The sequence below is a fragment of the Cyanistes caeruleus genome, chromosome 1, assembly GCF_971803275.1.
Source record: "Cyanistes caeruleus chromosome 1, bCyaCae1.hap1.1, whole genome shotgun sequence".
In the NCBI taxonomy this organism is placed as follows: Eukaryota; Metazoa; Chordata; class Aves; order Passeriformes; family Paridae; genus Cyanistes; species Cyanistes caeruleus.
The window spans coordinates 71,118,778-71,138,861 of NC_141701.1; the positions used below are offsets into that span (position 1 = coordinate 71,118,778).

Below are 20,084 nucleotides of genomic sequence, written 5' to 3' on the forward strand. Positions count from 1 at the left end.
TAGGGACTACTTGTACCTTCAAAAACTAGTTCCTGAAAAATTCTTGGCATGTCACACAGCTAGTAAGGAGTAGATGTGTGACCTTCAAAAAGAGCTGAGCTGCCACTGCTGCTGATCCCTGGGGGTGTGCTTCTGGGCAGAGGGATCTATGCCTTTTCCCTATATGGTGGAGCAGACTGGTGAGAAGATACATTATTTAGATTTTACTAATCATCATGACTTCATCAATAGAACAATATTGTTTTGGACATGCCAAAGTTATTTCTGGGAGTTCTACTACCTCAATGGCCTTTTGGGCTGGGGAAAGCAAACGCTATTGCTACCAGTGGGGAAAGAACCAGGTGAGTTGCTATGGTTTAAGAATGGTATTCTCCAATTTAGAATTCCCACTGAAAGCACTCTAAACCATGTGCTGCTCCTTCCCTCCCACCATCTTCTCCCCTGTGGAAGGCTGGAAAGGAGGACTGGAGGCATAAAACGTGAAGCTCACGGGTTGAGATAAGAACAATTTACTGGAAACAGCCATGAGATAAGAAAATTAACAGTAACAGCCACAATATGAATGACAGAGGGCACAAGAAAGAGGTGAACAATTCAAATGAAAGCAATACCTGACTATTCCCTCTGCCACCCTGCACCGACCCAAAAGAGATCCCTTCCCCCCATGCAGGAAATGATGTGAGGTAGTACAGAATGACTTCTGGGTCCTTGCTATGGCCCCTGCTAGCTACTGCAAAAATCAACCCTGTCCTGTCTGGAGCCAAGAAAATGTTATGACTGCCTCTTTTCTCTCACTTTCGCTGTGTTCACTTGTGTTTTTGTTAATGAGAATCTGACTCAAACCCCCAGAGTGGCCCGGCTAGCTCAGTGATGAGGTTTCTCTTCACTCTGGTTTTGAGCCAGCATATGTTTGTGGGGTTCACTGATTTTCTTCAGGAATTCGAATCTATAAAGCGAGTAAAGAAATCAGGGGTGGACTCTCTCCCCAGGGTTGCATTCCACAGTTTATTTCTGTGAAGGGGAATCCAAAGGGCGAAAGACAAAGGATTTGGGGTCTGGGGGTCTCTTTTAACAGGATTTTTCGAAGGGAGTCTTAAAAACGAGATTCACTTAATAAATTATAAAAAGAATTTAATATAAACAAAAGACAATTAGGAGACAAAAGAAATAAAGCAAAGGGTTAAAACGGCCGGGTGCCCTGGTGGGTTACCAGGAACACACCTGGTATCTCAGGAGTGTCCTTTTTATCCCATCTTTGCTGTGAGAGGTTAATGCATATTCAAGCATGTCCCCTCCCTGGTTCCACCTTCTTGGATCATGTTATTTTCTGCTGGTCAGCATTATTTTGGAGTTTGGTTTCCTTTTTGCTGCAGATGGTCACTTGTTGATAACAGCATGGGCCCCTCATCCTTCCCCTGAGGGCAGCTGGTCTTCATATCTTCCGCTGATAACAGTTTGGGTTCTATTGTTCTGATAACAGCTTGGGCCCCACTGTCCTTGCCCTCTGGGGTTTCCTTGCCTTGTACCTAGGAAATTCTTTTAAACTTAAGACTTGTTAGCATAGCTAAAAAGTATTTAATATATAATATTCATCTGCGAAAGCCAATATCACAATACAAATTTATAACAGGAGGGAACATCAGAGAAAGAACCAATTATTTTTCTTAGTTAGTACATCTTACAAACTTTCTACAAATCAAGGTTATACACCAAGATAAGAAATAACAGACAACAACTTCTTCAAATGCCCACAAAGGTGTAGGAGTATTCTCCACAGAGGGGCAGAGGGGGAGAGAGGGGGGGGAGGCTGGTTTCCTGGCAACACAGGGGGGAAAGAAAGGGAAGGTAAGAATGCCCTCTCAGCTTCCATAGCTCAGAGGCATTCTGGGACAGGAAAAACAGAGTTCGAAACTTCGGTGTTGGAAAGAAGGATCTCTCTTCTCCCAACCCCGTGCTTTCCTGGGCTAAAGAAATGTCAAGCAGCTGGAAATGCCAGCAGAGTCCTCTCTTTACTCTATCCGGCCTCTCGCAGTGGAGCTGAGGAGAAAAACTTCAGTAACCATGGTAACCTGACTTCAGGTAAACAATAGGAGAAAGAGAAGTGGGGGGGGGGAGGAAATCATCACTAAAAGAGGGGAAAAGATACATTTCAAGCTATCAACTACTAACATAAACTAACAACAACATTCTAACAACTTTACCAAAACAAGAATCTGCATGGCAACGTCAAAAGGGGTGTGACCCTAGAACACAGCAGTAACATCTTGGTAACTTGCTTTGCCCCTGCACACACAGCCTTAGAGCTTCATGACATCTTAGGTGCCCTCCAATGGCAGCAATTTTATCATGACACAGCCTATGGAGATTTTCATAAATTGTTTATGGGACCAAACACCCCAAACTTGGTGACTGATTAGGTGACCTGATGAGTGAGCTGCTGCTAGACAAGCACTTCACTGTAGAGTTTGTGGCATCAGCACTCAAATCCTATGGCTATTTATGATGTGTATAAAAATTGTAAAGGCATCACTCTAAATGAAAAAAAGAGAAAACATTAATTTTGAGTTGCTGAGGGATCCCATCTTAGACTATGGTGCAAATACAGACTGTGATGCACCCCAAAAGATCATGAGAGCAACAGGGCTGTGTTGTCAGGAACAAGACATGTGTCACAGGAGCAAAGAACTTTCAGAAGACGCAGAGATTATATATGCCAAGAAGGTAGTTATTAATTAAAAATATTGACAGCCTTCCCAACTGTTTTGGATCACTTGTCATTTGGTCACTGTTAGGAACATATTTTTACTGCTTTTCTGACAAGGTACAGCAGCTGTGGAAAAAACTGCCCTGTAAAAAGTACTGGAGGACTGACACTGCTTTCGTACATTAAGAATTAAGTATAGATTGGCATAGAAAGAATGTTTTAGAATTGTGTTTTTAGCTGATTGGATGATTTATGAATCCAATACAATCCCCTGTATTGGGGTGAAAAAGAGAGATCACACCACAAAGAAGAGGAAGAAGGACAACAACAGATCATCATAAACATCACAACACAGAAAGAAGAAAAAACTGCTTCTGCTGCCATCCAGATCAACGGAACTTTATGCCAGTTGCTGCTCAACATATTGGGACTCTATGCCAGAAAGCTTTTAGCATGGACTTTAATACTCTGAACTCTCTGTCTTTGAGACTGATGCATTCATACAATAAACAGCTTTACTGCAACTGACAACTGCTCTTGTCTCTTTGAGACCTGGAGACCCCCACACAAAACTTTACACAGGCTGAAGGTAAACATGTTATAGCCAGTGGTGAACTACTCCCTGTTGGCTGAGAACGTATGTGGTCTTTCCTATGGCTGTCAATCCTCTGTATGAGCTGCAGGTATTTTCTTAAACCACAGCTATTTCTAAAGTCAAGCTGCAGTGGTTTCACTAGGAACCACATATAGAACCACAAAATTTATATCTTACCATTTGAAGCTGGAAGGGTTCTAAGCATAATTTAAACAGAGCACTTAGATGTTTCACTGGAATAGCTTCTGCTTTCACTGGTGAAATAAGTGTGAGTAGGTTGGGGCTGGATAGATGCAGTGCTACTCATAAGCAGTATAGGGGCAGGTTTGAAACTGCTTGTTTGAAATTGGTGTAGACATTTGTGTCTGTTTTCAGACCAGCAAATAGAATGATAGTCAAGAGAACAGCCATTAATACAGTAAGTAAAATAATGTCACTATTTCATGAATTCACACTGGTTTGCTCACTTGAACTTACCTATTTTTGAATTGTGCATAGGCTGCCTTGTAGCTGTACCAATGTGTTCCTTTGCTTGATAACAACTTTGGGAAAAACATTAAAGGACAATAAAAGGAATATATTAAAGATTTCACCCTAAAAATAATCGTTCTATTAACAGAAGACTTAAGTTAACACATCTAAACATAAAATAGAATTAATGCAGTTCACAAATAACTTCACAAACAGATGAACTCCAAATATAGCCAAAAAACAGCTGAATATTTCAGAAATAATGACATATTTGTTTAAGAAAAAGCACTGTTGTCATAAACACATCTTACAGCATACAGATCAGCAGAAACCATCAACAATCAACAGCTGCACACATGAGCTTGTGTAAACAAAAAAAAATATTGCTGCTGGGATTAGAACAGCTAGTAAAACATGACAGAACATGAACTCTCCTTTTTTGAAAGGAATGGAAAAGAAACTCCCAACACGTTTCTGAAAGTTAATGGAAATTTTACTAATATTAGGATAATTACTGTCCAATATGGTTTCTGACACAAATCTCCTACATATCCTTTTAAGGAGGTACTCATTCTCTTGAAAAGACTATTTTCTCTTTAACCCTCTAAAATACTGCCCAGGTTTGATGACCCATTCGTCTTCTTGCTGTAGGGTCTTTATGTCTCTAGTGGGATCAAACAGCTGTAACTGCATCCTTGGAGCAATCTTCATCACCACAAGAAGCAGATAGTCAATGTAGATCCATGTGGATAGAAGGTTTCATAAACAACTGCCTTTCAGTTCTCCATGTGCTGATTTTCCTAATCCTGTTCATTTAAATGAATGAAGATAATACTGAAGAATGAGAAGAAAGTAAAAAAAAAAAAAAAAAAAGTTGTAGTAAATATATTGCCTTAGAGGAAAAAGATTAAATCTGTTTAGTCACTAAATCACCGAAATATCACCAAAATATCACAGTAAATGGCAATATTAATAAAGAAGGCAGAAACGCCTGAAAGATTTAGCTAGAAAATTCACACCAAAATCTAATGAAATTCTTTACTGTTAAATAGTCGAACTAGGCAACTTTAGGTCTTAAAATCATTCATACCAGCATGTCCTTGTTATAACCAGGAAAAGAAATATGCTCAGTCATTGACTGGATCAGATGCTAAGCTTGTTCTATTTACATGAAAATTTAGATGTAGTAAACCATGGTTTCTTTATCTCAGGTAACTATATTGTTCATTGACCTGTCTTAGATAAATTCATTAAGTCAAGAGATCCAAGTGTTAATCCAGAAACAAAATCTTCACATTTTGAATGAAGAACTAAATTTCCTAAAGCAGTGACACTGCTGCACCTCCATGTCCCCAGGTCCATCAGCTGCAAGGCTAAGATTAAAATGTAACTGTTAAAGGGTATCCATGCAACTCATTCCTAGTAGAATTCCCATGACAAAAAATTCTGGGAAATGTTTCATATTAGCAATGACGTTGTGCAAAATCTTTGGTGTTTAGAGATTCAAGAGGCAGTACTAAAACTAGAAAATCCTACATAGAACCAGCTCTTTTGATGGATTTTGTTGAAGAGGAAGCTGGCAATGGAAAGCATATAAAAACTGTAGTCAGAAACTGATACTCTTCATAGACTTGAAATGCTTGCTCACTTTATCTGCATACCTGAAACCAAAATCCTCATCTAAAGTAGTCTCATTTCAGTCAAAATATCTTTGACCCATGCCTAGTCATTTTAATATTAGAAAATTCTGGATGCATTGAATAGCCTGGATGTCTCTCATAGACAGGACTAAGGGTCTGTCGTGGTTTTAAAGCAGTAATTAAAGAATTATTAGAAAACTTACTTATTTTTTTGCTGTGAGATACGGATTAGAACAAGAGCAAAACAGGCTTAAAACTTAAAAGGAATAAAGAAAGTTTATTAGCAAAACTACAAGAACACCAGAAGAAACTTCCAGAAAACTGTTTTATCCCCCACTACCCAACAATTCCCTTGTTCACATGACAACATAGAGACAAAAAACTTTGAAACTTTGGTGTTTAAAACAGTCCCAATTCCTGCTAGAGTCATTTCATCGGTCTTTGTAGAGAAACAGAAGTCTTTCTTCTGCTAATCTATGGAGTTTCTCACAAGAAAACTATTTCTGTTATAGCTTTCTATTTCTCTGATGCCAGCTGCCTGGAAATCTGCCATCAGTTCACTCCTCCCATTTCACATCACTCTGAGGTGTGCATGGGTTAATGAGTCTAGGGATGTCATTTTGAGGATGAGTTATTCTAAGGCAAAAGTTCTGTTCATCTGTCTGTGTGAGCTTTCCTGGAAAACAGAAGTTTTCTCTTTGCCTCAAGCAGCCCCAAATCTTCAACTATTACTTCTCCCCTTCTGTTCCAGCACCTCACTGTATCATAATTACCTTTTGCTCAAAATCCAAACTTTGAAACACTCCATTCCTCCCTATATACTCTGTCATGAATTAAAGGAGTTTTTTTCAGAACACAGTTGTCCATCTGCATGGCTTTAACAGAAAAATATTTCAGCTTATAAAGCATCTCCTTATTCTCTACCTTTTCTGAAGCTTAATTCTTTCCTTTACTGTCTCTGATAGTTTATAAAGTCTCTTTATATGTTGATTACTCTCTTTTTCTTTCTCTGGAAAAAAGGATTCATCTGCAAGTCTCATCTGGGTAATGAAAGGGTTGAAATCTTGCCCAGGCTTTGTAGATGGTTCTGTGATCTCTGCTGGAGCAGCAGCTGGAGTTGTCTGCGATGGAAGATTCTTCATGGCTGCTCTAGAGAGTGTGGTCACTGTCTCAGCCCGCTGCAGGTCAAGAGCTTTTTTTTTCTTTCTTTACTCGGCAGTCTCTGGTGAATTCAGTCACAGCAAAAACTGCAGCCGAGCCAGAGACCGGCCTGGCCCAGCCAGAGCCCGGGGCAAGCCCTGCAGGCCCCATTTCCCGGCCGGGAGCCGCAGCAGGCCCAGCCCAGCCCCTGCCCGGGCCGCATGGAACAGGAGCCAGCTAGAGCTCTGTTACCTTTCACAGCCAGGAAACAAAGAGACAAAGAAATTCCCAGGCTTAGATCTTAAGGTGGTGTTCACAGGTTGATCTCACTTTTCAATGGTTAAAACTGCTGTCAATTCTTAGAAATGGCCAGCTGTTGGCTAGGAGACAAACTCCCATCAGCCTCCAGCAGTTTTAACTTCCTTAGGTGTTTCTCTTTGTTTTCTTAAATGCCAATCTATCACAGGGTTCCATGGGTGCCTTTTGTGCTGTAGCTACTAATGCATTTTAAAGCATAAAAAAAACATTTGAGACAATGTTTGTGTGGAATAATCCCTGCTTGCTTTTGTTATAAATGCAAAGGCAATTTCTGGTTATATAAAAGAGAAAAATTATTATCAAACAATAATGATTTCGAACAATGAGAAAAAACCACAATAAAATAAGCAGCGCAGCGCTGGGTGGACAGGGTCTATACACAAGGTATAGATGCTCCCAAATCCACGCCTGAGAGTCCCTTGGCCTGGGTTTTTATAGGAAGTTTGTGTCCCGAGGCCAAATTCCAAGCAGGCACCCTTTTGTTAAGAGGTTCTTGATTGTTCGAAGAATAGATTTCCTGGCACTGGAGAATAGGGTCGATAGACGTTGGGCAGAGGCTCCTCATATGTAAAGAGGTCCAGGATGTCTTTTTGATATCATTTTGGTCCGGGCCATTAGGGTGGAGTGGTGGGACCCATCCTGGAGCCGATGGATATCTCGGCTGTCTCCTCTTCCTTTGTCTAGTTTTTCCATTTCTCCAACACAGGTGGGCAGGGCGGAGGTGCTCGGGCTCGGCGATATCTCGTCCGGGCCCGTTCCTTTGTTTGTTCGATGGCCCGTGTCCTGCCCATTCTTTCGGGGCTGATGTGCCTGCTTGCGATTGTTATCTGGGTACTTGGCTGCAATCTGTTGCCTCTCGGAGGAGAATCACGACCAGATCTGGAGAAGGACTTATTCCCATTATATGTTATATTTTTATGACATCGCAATCACATATATATTTTAATTATACCTTTACGAATTTTTACTCATAGATTAATTTATTACACTTTGTTTTAGTACTGATATTTCAAAGTAAAAAACATTTCCACTTCACCCAAGATGGATCTTAATCAATCTCATTTCTGCCTTGCTCAAGTCTCATCTAGGCTAGGAGAAAACATAAAGTAACTGTTATGAATAGGAGGTGAAATGTGTAAGTAACGTCAACATTATGTTTAGTGCATAGCAACATGAATCCCTACATAGAAGACCACCACATGCCACCTAAACAGCCACATCCTAAAACCCTTAATCAAGCAAGACTGACTATTGAAGATTATTGATCTGTTCCATGATGAAACGTACTCTAGTGACTCACATTCTTTAGTTTTAAAAAGCTTAATTCCTTGTTAAAAATTCATTAGCTGACATTCAAGTATACCACAATTTTATTCCATTCTGGATATATAAGCTATAGAAGAGGAGCAGATTCAGTGGAACAACAAAAAAAAATTGCACTCCATTTTTGTCATTTGGATTTCTTTCATCAAAACTTGGTTCCAATAAGTTTTTTCCTTATTTTACTAGAATTTGTTCAGGCCATTAAAAATAACTAACAATTGTCTTTAGCTCTGAAGATAAATAATATGTTGTGTTTGTGTGGCAAGGTTTTGGTGGGGGTCTACAGTAGTGACTTCTGTGGGAAACTGACAGAAACTTCCCCCATATCTAACAGAGCCAATGCCAGATGTCTCCAGGATGGGCCCACCACTGGCCAAGGGTGAGCCCAGCAGTGATGGGATAGTGTTTTTAAGGGTAAAAACATTGTTTAACAAGAGCAAATGCTGCCAGGGAAGAGAGGAGTGAGAATATGTGAGAGAAACAGCCCTGCAGACACCAAAGTCAGTGAGAAAGGAGGGGAAGGAAGGGAAGAAAGTGCTCCAGGTGTGGAAGGGACCAACACTGGAGCAGTTCAAGAAAAACTGTAGCCCTTGGGAAGAACTCATTTTGGAAAAGTTCATATAAGACTGTCTCCCATGGGAAGGGCCACTTGCTAGAGCAGGGGTAAAGTGTGAGGAGTCCTTCCTATGAGAAAGAAGGAGCAGCAGAGACACTGTGGGATGAGCTGACTGCAGTCCCCATTTTCTATTCCTCTGCACCGCTGTGGGGGAAGAACTGAGAAAAAATTGGGAATTAAGTTGAGCCCAGAAAGAATGGAGGGGTGGGGGGAAGTTTTTAAGATTTGGTTTTATTTCTCATCCTACTCTGATTTGATTAGTGATAAAATCAAATAATTCCATCAAGTTAGTTTTGCTCTTGATAGCAACTGGTGAGTGATCTCTCCCTATCCCTATCTTGAGCCACAAGTCTTTTTTCTCCCCTGCCCAGCTGAGGAGGGGAAATGACAGAGTAAATCTGGTAAGCACATGACATCATGTCAAGGTCAGCCCAGTACACTGCATTTAACACATTTTTTCTTTTCCTCAATAAAAGGCTGCTCTTTCAGAAAGCACAGACTTCTGAATAAAATTTCTGACTTCCAAGAGGAAAATATATGCATGGCTGAGGAGAAATTTAGGTTTAGAACACCACGTAATCAAGTTAAGGGGAGAGAACTCAGTGAAGTCTACTAAATAGTGATAACAGTTCTTTCTCCCTGTCATTTCTAAGATTTGCTAAAACAAATGTGAATTTGAGAGAGAAATGTGGGGAAAGAAAATTAACTGAAATCAGGAGAGAAACGGAGGGGGGGTTGACCTTTCATTTGATTTTCCACATGCAGAACTCGTGTAAATTCTCAAGAGATACAAGGTGTCTTCAGTTTAAGTCTTCTGATGGCAATGTATCAAGTTGAAAAAGAGAGAGATTTCTTCCCTATGTGGCATCAACACTCATCCAACAAAATAATTATGGAGAAAATGATTACAGCAGTAACTCTTACAAGACAGGCAGAATGTCTTTATCTGTTTCCCTCTTAAGGAAGCTCAATTTATATATAAATGACAAAGTCTTGTCATCAGCTATATGGACATTCACTGCTCCGATGTTGAAGAAGCTCCTTGACTCAGTGCATGTACCTTCACTGCTTCTTGCTCATGGCTTGAACTTTGAGCAGTAACATTCACACATTTGAGATATGTCCTTTGAATGTCCTTCATTTTGAAGAGTGAAGTGAAAAGTCCTCCTTGTAACCTTCTCTCGTGCCACCTTTGCATGCAGCATTTCCTTACTTAACTCCATATTGAAGTCTCTTGAGCATACCTCAAGAGTGTTTTATTTCATTATTAGGTTTTTTCACAAGGATCTTCTCGTTATTAGGTGGATACCATCTTCTAGTAGACCCTTATCTTACACTAATGAAGTACTGTGATCAAATAAAAGTGCTTTTAAAGAGGTCAGTTAGCTCACTCCTGCAGCAGTACAGGCTGGGCATAATAAAATGAATGTCAATTTTAAATGAATTTCCAAAAAATTAAACATTGTCACTGTAGTTCTTCTAGTGGTGTGACTGCATTGTGAAATCCCTGTCAATTGAATGCTCATGGAAGATCGTTAAATTATAAACTCACAGACTGGACCTTTGTATTTATTCCCAGAATGGACAAAATATGTTGCTGAGAATCACATGCACATTTTCATTCTTGCACTACTTAAAACTTAGACAAGCCATTCAAGGCAAGAAAGTGAAGGTAAGTAACATCCCATTTATATATATATATTGAGCGTTTTGCTTGTGTAGTAGACTGAAGTGTGACCACTAAAAAGCAGATACAGAATTGTAGCAATGTTCTCTCATTTTGACATTAATGGAGGCTAATGTGGCAGCTGGGAGGTGAAAAAAATATGAATCTCAGCTTTCATTTGAACAATCAGATTTGAAAGGCTGTTTTTACTATCCTGTAGTAAATGAGATCGTGTGAGATGGCAAATCTAAGAAAAATGAACGAAACACTTTGCTTGGCTAAAAATTTCTTTCTTGATGTTACAGTAATGTTTTAAAATTATTTTTAAAAATTGTCTTGATAAAAATAAACATGATCTGGATATCTGTTAGGAATCTACATTAAAACCACAGTAATTCATTACCAGACTGCTAAATGATCACTTTTAAAAGAAAAAAAAAATCCATATTAAAAATTAGCATGAATTTGATATTGAAATCAATACATCAAAACAAAGAATTTAAGCTTTTGCTTGGCTCCATTTCTTTGTGTTTTCCTGTTTTAAAACATTTCCTGAGCCAAATATAGGATTTACATATTTCATTATCCAAGTCATTAGGATGATAGCTTGGGAGAACAAATGGGTTAACATAAGTATGATTACAGCTTATCAAATAATGCAGCATCAAAAGTGAGCAACAAAATTTCAGCGCAGCATAGTATGCACTCATCTGCAACACCAGTGGTGAAGCCTTCAAGTTGTTTGTCTGCATTGAATTCTGAAAGTATTGGACTTCCAGTCATGTGTTCAGCTTTCCTCCCAAGTACATCATTTAGGGACCATAATGTCTGCTGTTGTTTGTAAGATGGGAATACTTTACTTTATGCTTCCCCCAAAACAAACAACTAATTTTCCTGTGAATCAGTGTAGCTGCCAAAATGCTGTATACAGACTCCACTGACCCAGTTGAAATTAGCTTGTTAGATACAGAAGGAAAAATACTCATCCCAATCAACAAAGGGAGAGAAGAAAAGTCTGTCTTACTACAGCTGCTTCTTTGTAATCCAATAATGGGAAGACACTGGTGTCTTCTAGTCACACCCATTATAAAGTGTGATGTAAATCTATAACAGGAAAAGATGATGAGGAACACACAAAAAAGACCTGGAGCTGGAGAAGCCTGAGCAGCAGCCATTACTCGTCATTCCCAGTTAATAAAATTCCTCTGCATATGAGATTGCTCAGTGTTTCATTTCTTAATATCTGTAGTAGTGGTGTGTTGAAAGACATATCTATGCCACAACTCTTGTTAGAAGACACCAGGGTCCTGGTAAAATGGGAATTTTCTCTTGGGGAGGATAAATCACCTGATTTGAGTAGCTAAAGAATCATGTGGCTTGCAAACCAAGAAGCTTAAAGCTTTGTTAAGGCAGCAAGAACTTTAAACTAAAAAAGGTAGACAGACGTGGCAGACATGGAGGTACACTGGCTGCCCTGGTAAATGTTGCGGTAATTTTCCAAATACAAGGCTGGTATAAAATGCATCTTCAAGGTGACAGGTACATTGTGCAGGCCGCTGCATAATAGGCAGGGACAACAATTTAGAACCAATTTTATAGCCGGTACACCACCTCAGAAGCTACAGACTGACTGCGTAAAGGTGGTTTAAGTTGTTATTCAAAAAAGGCTTTTAAAGCTGTATAACCTTTAACAGTTATTACTATTAGTGAAATAAAAGCCTCCATCATAAAGCACTCTAAACCAAATAGTCCACAACACTTTTTGCTACAAAATACATTATCAGGCTATATAAACACCAATAACCATAGCTGCACTGTCTGCCAGATGCCTGCTGCTCTGTGTTGACACAGTCAGGTTTAAAATAAGGACTGACCACAATAAACACGCTTTGTTTTAGGAAGTTGATTGTAAAGTAGAATCTGCAGCCCTGTAAGTCTCTGATATTTTGATAAACCACACCAACATTATAGAAGTAAATTGCTATAGGGATCCAGCCTTGTAAATTAACCATATTGGCCAGTCTAGCCATGATATACCTGTTATTCCAAGCATTCCTGCTATGTATGTCACATGTGTAGATGGTATGCAGCCTGCAGTCTATTCTGTGCATGAAGGAGATATATTCCATATAGTATTTGGAATTCCATATACTTCAGTTGGAGAAAGGCCAGATATTTTAAAAGACTTTGGGAATTATACAGTCACATATTGAAAGTCTCACCCAAGGTACTGCAGAAAATATGTCTGAATGAATTTCCAAGCCTGTGTTGGGGAAGCTGGAAGCAGCAGAAAATCAAGGAGGGCTTGCAGCTTATTCATATACACAGGAAAACTTTAAAAGAAAGAGAGGCTTGTCATGCCTTCTGGCAAGGGGCAGCCTCTGTCTGTCCTTTAAAAAGATGAGGACAGGAGGCACCAGACAGCAGTCTGGCTGTAAAGAAGAAAAATAACAACCCAGGCCAAACAATGAAAAAGAAATTGAAAGCCTAGGGGGAAAAAAAAATTCTGTTGTATGACTGGTAAAGGAGATAGATAATTTAAAATGGATGAGTTACATTTAAGGCTCCTCAGGAACAGTAGTACAGCAAATCAAAGCTGGATTTCTTTGAAGCATTAGGAGGACCATGAAGGTGACTCCACTTTCCACAGCACACTGCACCTCTGGGCTTCTCCATAGCCAGGACTAGGGAAGATTAGAAAGATCTGAACACATGTTAAAATTAGGCTCATGCAGCAAAGACAGTGACTGATGTGCTTCTTGGCAATAGGGACCTGCAAGCCAGTTGTTACCCACTGCAGTGGTGTGTTTTTAATAAGTTTGAGATTTGTTGCACAAATGGTTTGTTCTGTTTTCCCCCTTTGATGTTGGTTTCTTCCAAGTTGTACCCTCCTCCCTACTGCCATCAATCATTGTACCCCAACCACTTTTTCCAGCACCTTCCCTGTCAGTCCTTGTGACCCTACCTCTTTATCCAGATCCCTCCCTGTCAGTCTTGCTTAGCACCAACCCTTTGTTCTAGAATCTTCTCTGTCAATCACATTGTATTTGATGTTCCATTGGATTTTGTTAATTGTTCCTGCCCCCAAAGCTTTCCCATTGGTTTATGTACTGTAGGCTCTGCCTTAAACTCCTCCCCTAAAGCTTCCCCATTGGTTCATGGTTTGTATCCTCCCCTTGCTCCTCCCCCATATATAAGATGTTGCATAGCTTACAACTTCTGTGTTTTGTCCCTGGCTCCTTTGGAGATTAAGTGTATCTTCAAAACCTATACAAAAGATCTCCCCTCATTCTTGCCTCCACACTGCACCTTACCAGCCAAAAGTGCCGTAGAGCTTTGCTCTAAGCCACACCTCAGGTCATCCTGCTCCCGAGGTGTGTCCCACTCCCAACACGGGGCAGAGGGAGAGCTAGCCAGCTCTGGCACTGCGTCAACCCATGGCATGCTGTGTGTGAAGACAGCGTGGGTGGCACACAGGGTGTGTTTGGGACACAATGAGTCTTTACACAGAGCCAACATTAAAGACTGGATTGACCAGGTGGACAAGAAAGGGTTCAACAAAACAGGCAGGCAGCCATGTCAGAAATCAGGAAAATTTGTTTCTGAAACAACTGCTGGAGTTTCTTGTTGTGTTGTATCATTGCGACAGGTAACAGGGCTTTTGCTCGAGGCAAAGGCCAAGGCTTTTTTGCCCCTTGCAGACAGGGTGATAGGAGACATGGGTCTAATTCAAATGAAGTTTTCCACTTAATTTGACAAACCTAGTTCCCCTCAGCTCATAAGGTGCTTTGTGTACTAAATTGAGTTTGCAACACTCCCTTCCCAGAGCTGGCAGGCAAGATCACAATCCTTCAAGCTAGCATGCCACAGGTTAACTAAGTACTTAGAGTTACAAGTTACAACTTAACACTAAAAAAACAAACTGTTTAGAACTGAGATTATGCCTTTACTCTATAAACATGAAACAAGAAACATTCAACCTTTAGAACTGTGAGAAAAAACTAAACAGAAAAAAAATTTGTAAACAGAGTTTTTAAATGAACTGTCATTTCAAGAGTCACATATTTTCATGAGGTAGGTAAATTGGTTGTTCTGGTTACTCTTCTTCAATCTGCTCTACCACATCTGTTGAGGTACTGTCAGGAGGATTTTTTTTGTGGTCCCAGTCAGGACATAGAGCAGGACAGACACATCTGGCAGGTACCCAATGTGTTCCAGTGTCTGTGGAAACACAGGCATATCCCCTTCCCCAGGTAATGAGGCTCCACAAGCCTCCCCACTTATTGGTGAGAAGGTCTTTCACCATTACTTTGGGCTTAGGCAACAGTTTATCTCCAGGTGATTGTAATGATAGTGATTTAAAATGACTGGGTTCTGGGACTTTGCTGATACTGTTAAATGATTTAATGTATAAATAGCCTTAGCTACCTTGCTCAGTGGGTCTCACCAGATATTCTTCCCTTTTGTTTTTCAGGAATACATTTTAAAGCGCTACATGCTCCTTCCATGATGGCTTGTCCTGTCGCTAATCAGGGAATACCAGTGTGGTGTGCTACCTGTAGGAAATGTCTTGTTTTCTGTGAGATGCATGCAGGGCCATTGTTTTGATGGTGTCAGGGATGCCCAAAACAGCAAAGGCTGACTGCCAATGTGCAATGGCATTCCGACCCTTTTCTCCTGTGTGTACTGTAGCCCATATTCCTGATCAAAAGGTACCAAGAGATAAGTGTACATATTTTAAACATCTGAATTCAGATGAACTGTGACATCAGTTTGCTGATATAAATATCAGATTTATAAGGCATGCAGTCCACGAGGATTTACTCCTATCTGCAGTGGTGCAGTGTGGCCTTGGCAGTCAGCAGAGGTGCTAACAATATTATGAGGCTCTGTGTTTGTCAGCTGGAATTGCCGTTCTAAGGCCCAAACCCCCTGGTGGAAGAAATCGTGTGATGCCTTTTCTTGTGCCAGCATGTCTGCCTGTGGTGCTGTCCAGGCAGGGCTTGCTAGCATGTTGGCTCTGACGTTGCCCTCTGTGATAAAACCTAGTAGATTTGTGTGACTCCTAAAGTGTAAGATGTAACAGGGGTAGGTTCTGGCTTGGATGCAATGGCATAGAGTTTTTAGCAGAATGAATAATTGTGCATTGTCAACTTCCTTTAATAATGCTTGGTCTAATCTCTGTGTGATGTCAGCTATGTATGCAGGATCAGTTATTATATTTAGAGGAATGTGGGGAAAAGGTTGGAAAGCTACAGCACGGAGATCTGTTCTGATAACTTTCCAATGTTTGCCACTCACTTTCTTCTTTCCATGTTATTATAGTTTCTCCTGTTTTCCCAGAGCTATCTGTAAACACTCTAACACCCTTTAAGGATGTTCTCCTATTCAGAAGTTTAAGAGACAATGCAGTTTTCCCACTTAACTTTAGAAATCTATGGTAAATGATATGTGAAATTTTGCAGGGCACTTTACAAGGCTGTACTGTTAGCAAAACACTGAAGTGTTCTTGTGTCACACGTATAATAATTTGTGAAGGATCCTTGGCATTCAACTGTAAACACCTGTGATGACATTTGATAATTAATTGTGCAATTAGCTGAAATACTATGGGTGGTGTCTTTTCTGGTTGATGAGGTAAAAACATCCACGATAGGATGTGTAAAGGATCAGGCCAATGTTTGTTCCACTGTCTTATAATACCAGTAGAGTGAAGATTTACAATGAGAACAAATACAGTAATACACGCCTCTGGGCATATTCCATGGACTTGTTTGAGAGTGGCTTTTGCCACTGGGGTTAATTTTTTGTGTTTCAAGTCTACTACCAGAAGGTCCCAGGAGGTAGGTATCATGGTAGGAGATGGCATAGTAGCTTGTACTGTGTCTATGCTCTTCATCACTGAATTGCCCTTTCTTAGGTCATGGGGAAACCTGCATTTACCAGATCTCTTTTTTATGACAAATACTGGGGTGTCCCAAGGGCTCACAGATGGCTCTATGTGTCCTTGAGCTAGCTGTTCTTTTCCTAATAATTTTAGGGCGTCTAGCTTCTCCTTTTCAAGGGACCACTGTGGTACCCACTGATTAATAATTCTTTTTGGGATATAATTTAACAATAATAATAAACACTATAATACAGATTAGAAGTTCTCGTGCATATATATATATATATATATATATATATATATTAAAGCTTTTGTTTCAGTCTTGAGTACCTGTGGGTTGAAGTAGACATGTTTGCATTTTTTATCAGGGTTTGTTGTCTGAAGCTAACATGTCCTGGGATGGCGTTTGATAGGAGTGGTGGTGGAGCTGGAGCTGGTGTTAGGTGAAGACTTTGGTTGTCTCTATGGAGATCGTGCCTTGAAGGTTTCTTTGTGCTGTGTGGTTCCTTGGGGCTGGGATTGCCTTGGCTGTAGCTGTGGTGAAGCTGGAACTGTGCTGAGTGCGGGCCCCGGCACTGGGGCGCAGCTTTCTGTTTCCGGTGCACTTCCGGGTATGGATCGGACACCACGTGACATCAGCTTGGGCCCCGCCCCCCAGCAGCGGCAGGCAGGCGTGGCCAGCCGAGGCGGGACCGCGGGCGCGGCTTCTGGGCTGAGCCAATCAGCTCCGGGCAGGGGCGGTTCCAGGCGTTTCCATGGTGCCGAGGGGCGTGGGCGGTGCCGGTGGCTGGGGGGTGGTCCCGGGGGTGGTCCGGGGCTGCGAAGTGGCCGCGCGTTCTGGGGCCGGAGTGGCGGCGTTCTGCCCCCCGGGCTGGCAGCTCCGCGTGGCACAGCGGCTCGTGGCAGCCGCTGGGCACTCTGGAACGGCACCGCAGCACCCCCGCCGCTTGCCGTGTTCCTCTGGGCTGCGGCGGTGTCAGCACAACCCGGGGTCTCGACGTTCCCTCCTGCTCCGCCGCTCCAACCACGTGGCAAGATTTTGTAATTCGGCTCGGTATCGCACGCTGGGGTTTGTCCACCCGCCAGGGCACTGCCAGCTGCCTGTGCTCTCCAGCATGGCGGGGTTGCAAGAAACAGCTCGTTATAAAGCAGTCCTGGGGCGAGGGGAGCGTTCAAAGAAGCTCGACCGTGTGGGGCAAATGTTTGGTGTTGCTCTACCCGCCCTGGGCTTGGAAAGGTGTCCCAAGCTCCCTCTGTCCCCTCCGGAGCCCTACTCTTGGTCCACAGTCCAGCATTTTTATCTGTCTCATTAAGTCAAAAATAAATCTCCAAGGCTTTAAAACTTTTATAGCATTTTCGTTTCCCTTTCAGACTGCTTTAAGAATAAAATATCCAGTTCGTTTCCATGTATTTATATCAAGGGCAGCCTTTTTGGTTGTGTCCAATCCGTGGTTCTTTGCCCACGTCATTAAAGCTAATAATGCATTTTTATAATATTCTAAGTCCCATTCTTGTAAAAAAAAACGACCACACCTCCAGAATTGGAGGTGGTTGAGTGGATATCCTATGGCTCTGATGAGTATTTTCTTCTATTTTTAAAGGTAAATACAAAAGATAGTCTTGATTTTTCACCACAAACAGCTCTCTTCGCTGTAATTTTTAGATGGCTTTTTCTGCACGCTTCTTACTTCAGCTTTTCTTTGTGTATTAGGCTCTCCATGCCTATTTTTTCCAGCTTTTCGCTGTTTTGGACAGGCCCTTCATGCTGTCCCTGTCTTCCCCTCCGCTCTACTCGCGGGAAAGGCTGTGCCTTCACATGTGGGGTCACCACTTGTAACGTGCCGTTTGTGGGTGGGGAGACGAAAATCCACAACTTGTGCTCCAGGTGCTTATGAGACAAAAAACCTCGTTTATTATTCAGAAGTCACTTAAATACCCAATTCAAATCTCCCAGGCTATACAGCCATTGGCTGAGATCTCTCTCCCTGCCCAGCTTCCTGGACAGTGATGCGCTTCTCTTCTTGAATGGGGATGGCTGAGGGTCCTCTGTAATTTATCCAGGGACATGTTCAGGCATGAACTAGGCTAGCTGAATTGTGTTATGGTCAGATTTACTTTGTCCAGTCCAGGCCAGCTGTACTGTGACAATACTGTGACACATCTCTATCCACCATCTCCATGTGGTTGCAATTGACAGAAAGGCAATAGAAATCATAATCTTATTTTAGTGGATACAATGGATACAGTGGATACTATAGTGGAGCCAACACTGAGCATTTTAGTTATTAGCTGAACACAATCCATCTGTCAAAACTCCTTTTACATAACTTCATGGGTTATGATGCATCTTAAAATGTATGGCGTGTTGCCATGGACATTTTTCCTCCTGTGAAATGCTAACTGATTAAAAAGAGAAGTTTGAGGAGAATTTTTTTGGTTTTTAATTACGAGGTTTAAAACACATACTTTAAGTACTTTTACCAATGATTCAGAAATTTGCTGCATGCAAAAACAGTGAATAAATCTATGGCTCCCTTCTGTTTATGCAGTGTTCAGTTATCAGTGAAGTCAACATGCAGGGGAAATCTTTGGAGCAAATGAAAATATGAGGAGGCATACCCACATAATTTCTCACCTAATGCAGGAAATTAGAGTAATGAAGACATGATCAGTTCTAGCTTGGGTGCTGTTGTACAGACACAGTTTTATGAACAGTCTAAGCTGATACTCCATATCTGGAATACTGCATATTCTGTTCAGCTAGTGGGTAAGAAGTAGATAAATCATGCTAAAACCAGTTACAGAGAAGGGGCAATAATCCCCTGAACTATTTCAGTAAGGTCTCATCTGCCACAATGACATTTCTGTCACTATGTATTACTCTTACTCAAGTTAGAAAGAATGATTCTTCTTTGGGTGCACCTATCCACACCACCAATGTTAATTTCTTCATGGTGTTGTCATTTGTATCAGTTGCATACTGGGATTAAAATTTAATTTTAAATTAATTATTTTAATGGGTTTGGATAATTAATTTAAGGGTTATGTAATAGGGTAATATTAAGGGTACCAGTAGAAAAATAAAGCTTCCTACCAAATCACTAGTATTTTTTAAATAATTTATTCTGAGTAGACGGAGTCATAGCAGTCTCTGGGTGAATTTAATATACTATCTCCCTTGCTGTCCTATCAAATTAAAGCAATTTACCATCTTCTAGGCAGAAATGGAAAGGAAAGCAGAAATGAGAGAAAAGCACTAAAAAAGTGTATATTAGGGAAAATACCATTCTCTTTTGTTTATATTTCCTTTAAAAATGCCAGTGTCACTTGAAACTCAAGTCCCTACTGGAAGCTTTTATGTTAGTTTTCTTGTTTCCAGGTTTTTTCATAGTACAATATGAGGTTAAGAAAACTCCACTTTCCAACATCAGTTGGTGTTCTGTCTTACTCATGTCTGAAATACATACTGGAAGGGAGCTTTTATGTTACACTCAAGGAGTATACATCCTTTGAGATAATGAGGACCTAAAGGGTATGTCATAACTACATGAAACCATTCTAGAAAAAGGTCACATCTTCAGCCATGGTATTGAAAAGCTCACAAGAGAGTCAGGGAAAAATACTCCTTTCCATTTTCAGTTTTCAGACACATTTTCTGGAACTTACAGCAGCAGATATATTGAAAAATTAACACTTACGTAATGATTTATACCAGGGACAATGC

At 40.9% G+C, this 20,084-nt stretch overlaps 1 long non-coding RNA gene across 1 annotated transcript; it reads right to left on the reverse strand.

The window, feature by feature from the left end:
- Positions 1-1,114: 1,114 nt before the first annotated feature.
- On the reverse strand, positions 1,115-18,248 carry LOC111925394 (uncharacterized). The gene is made up of 2 exons (XR_002862219.2): positions 16,691-18,248; positions 1,115-4,604 (listed from the first exon to the last, which is right to left on the reverse strand). It is a non-coding gene; the product is annotated as an uncharacterized LOC111925394 (long non-coding RNA).
- Positions 18,249-20,084: the final 1,836 nt, after the last annotated feature.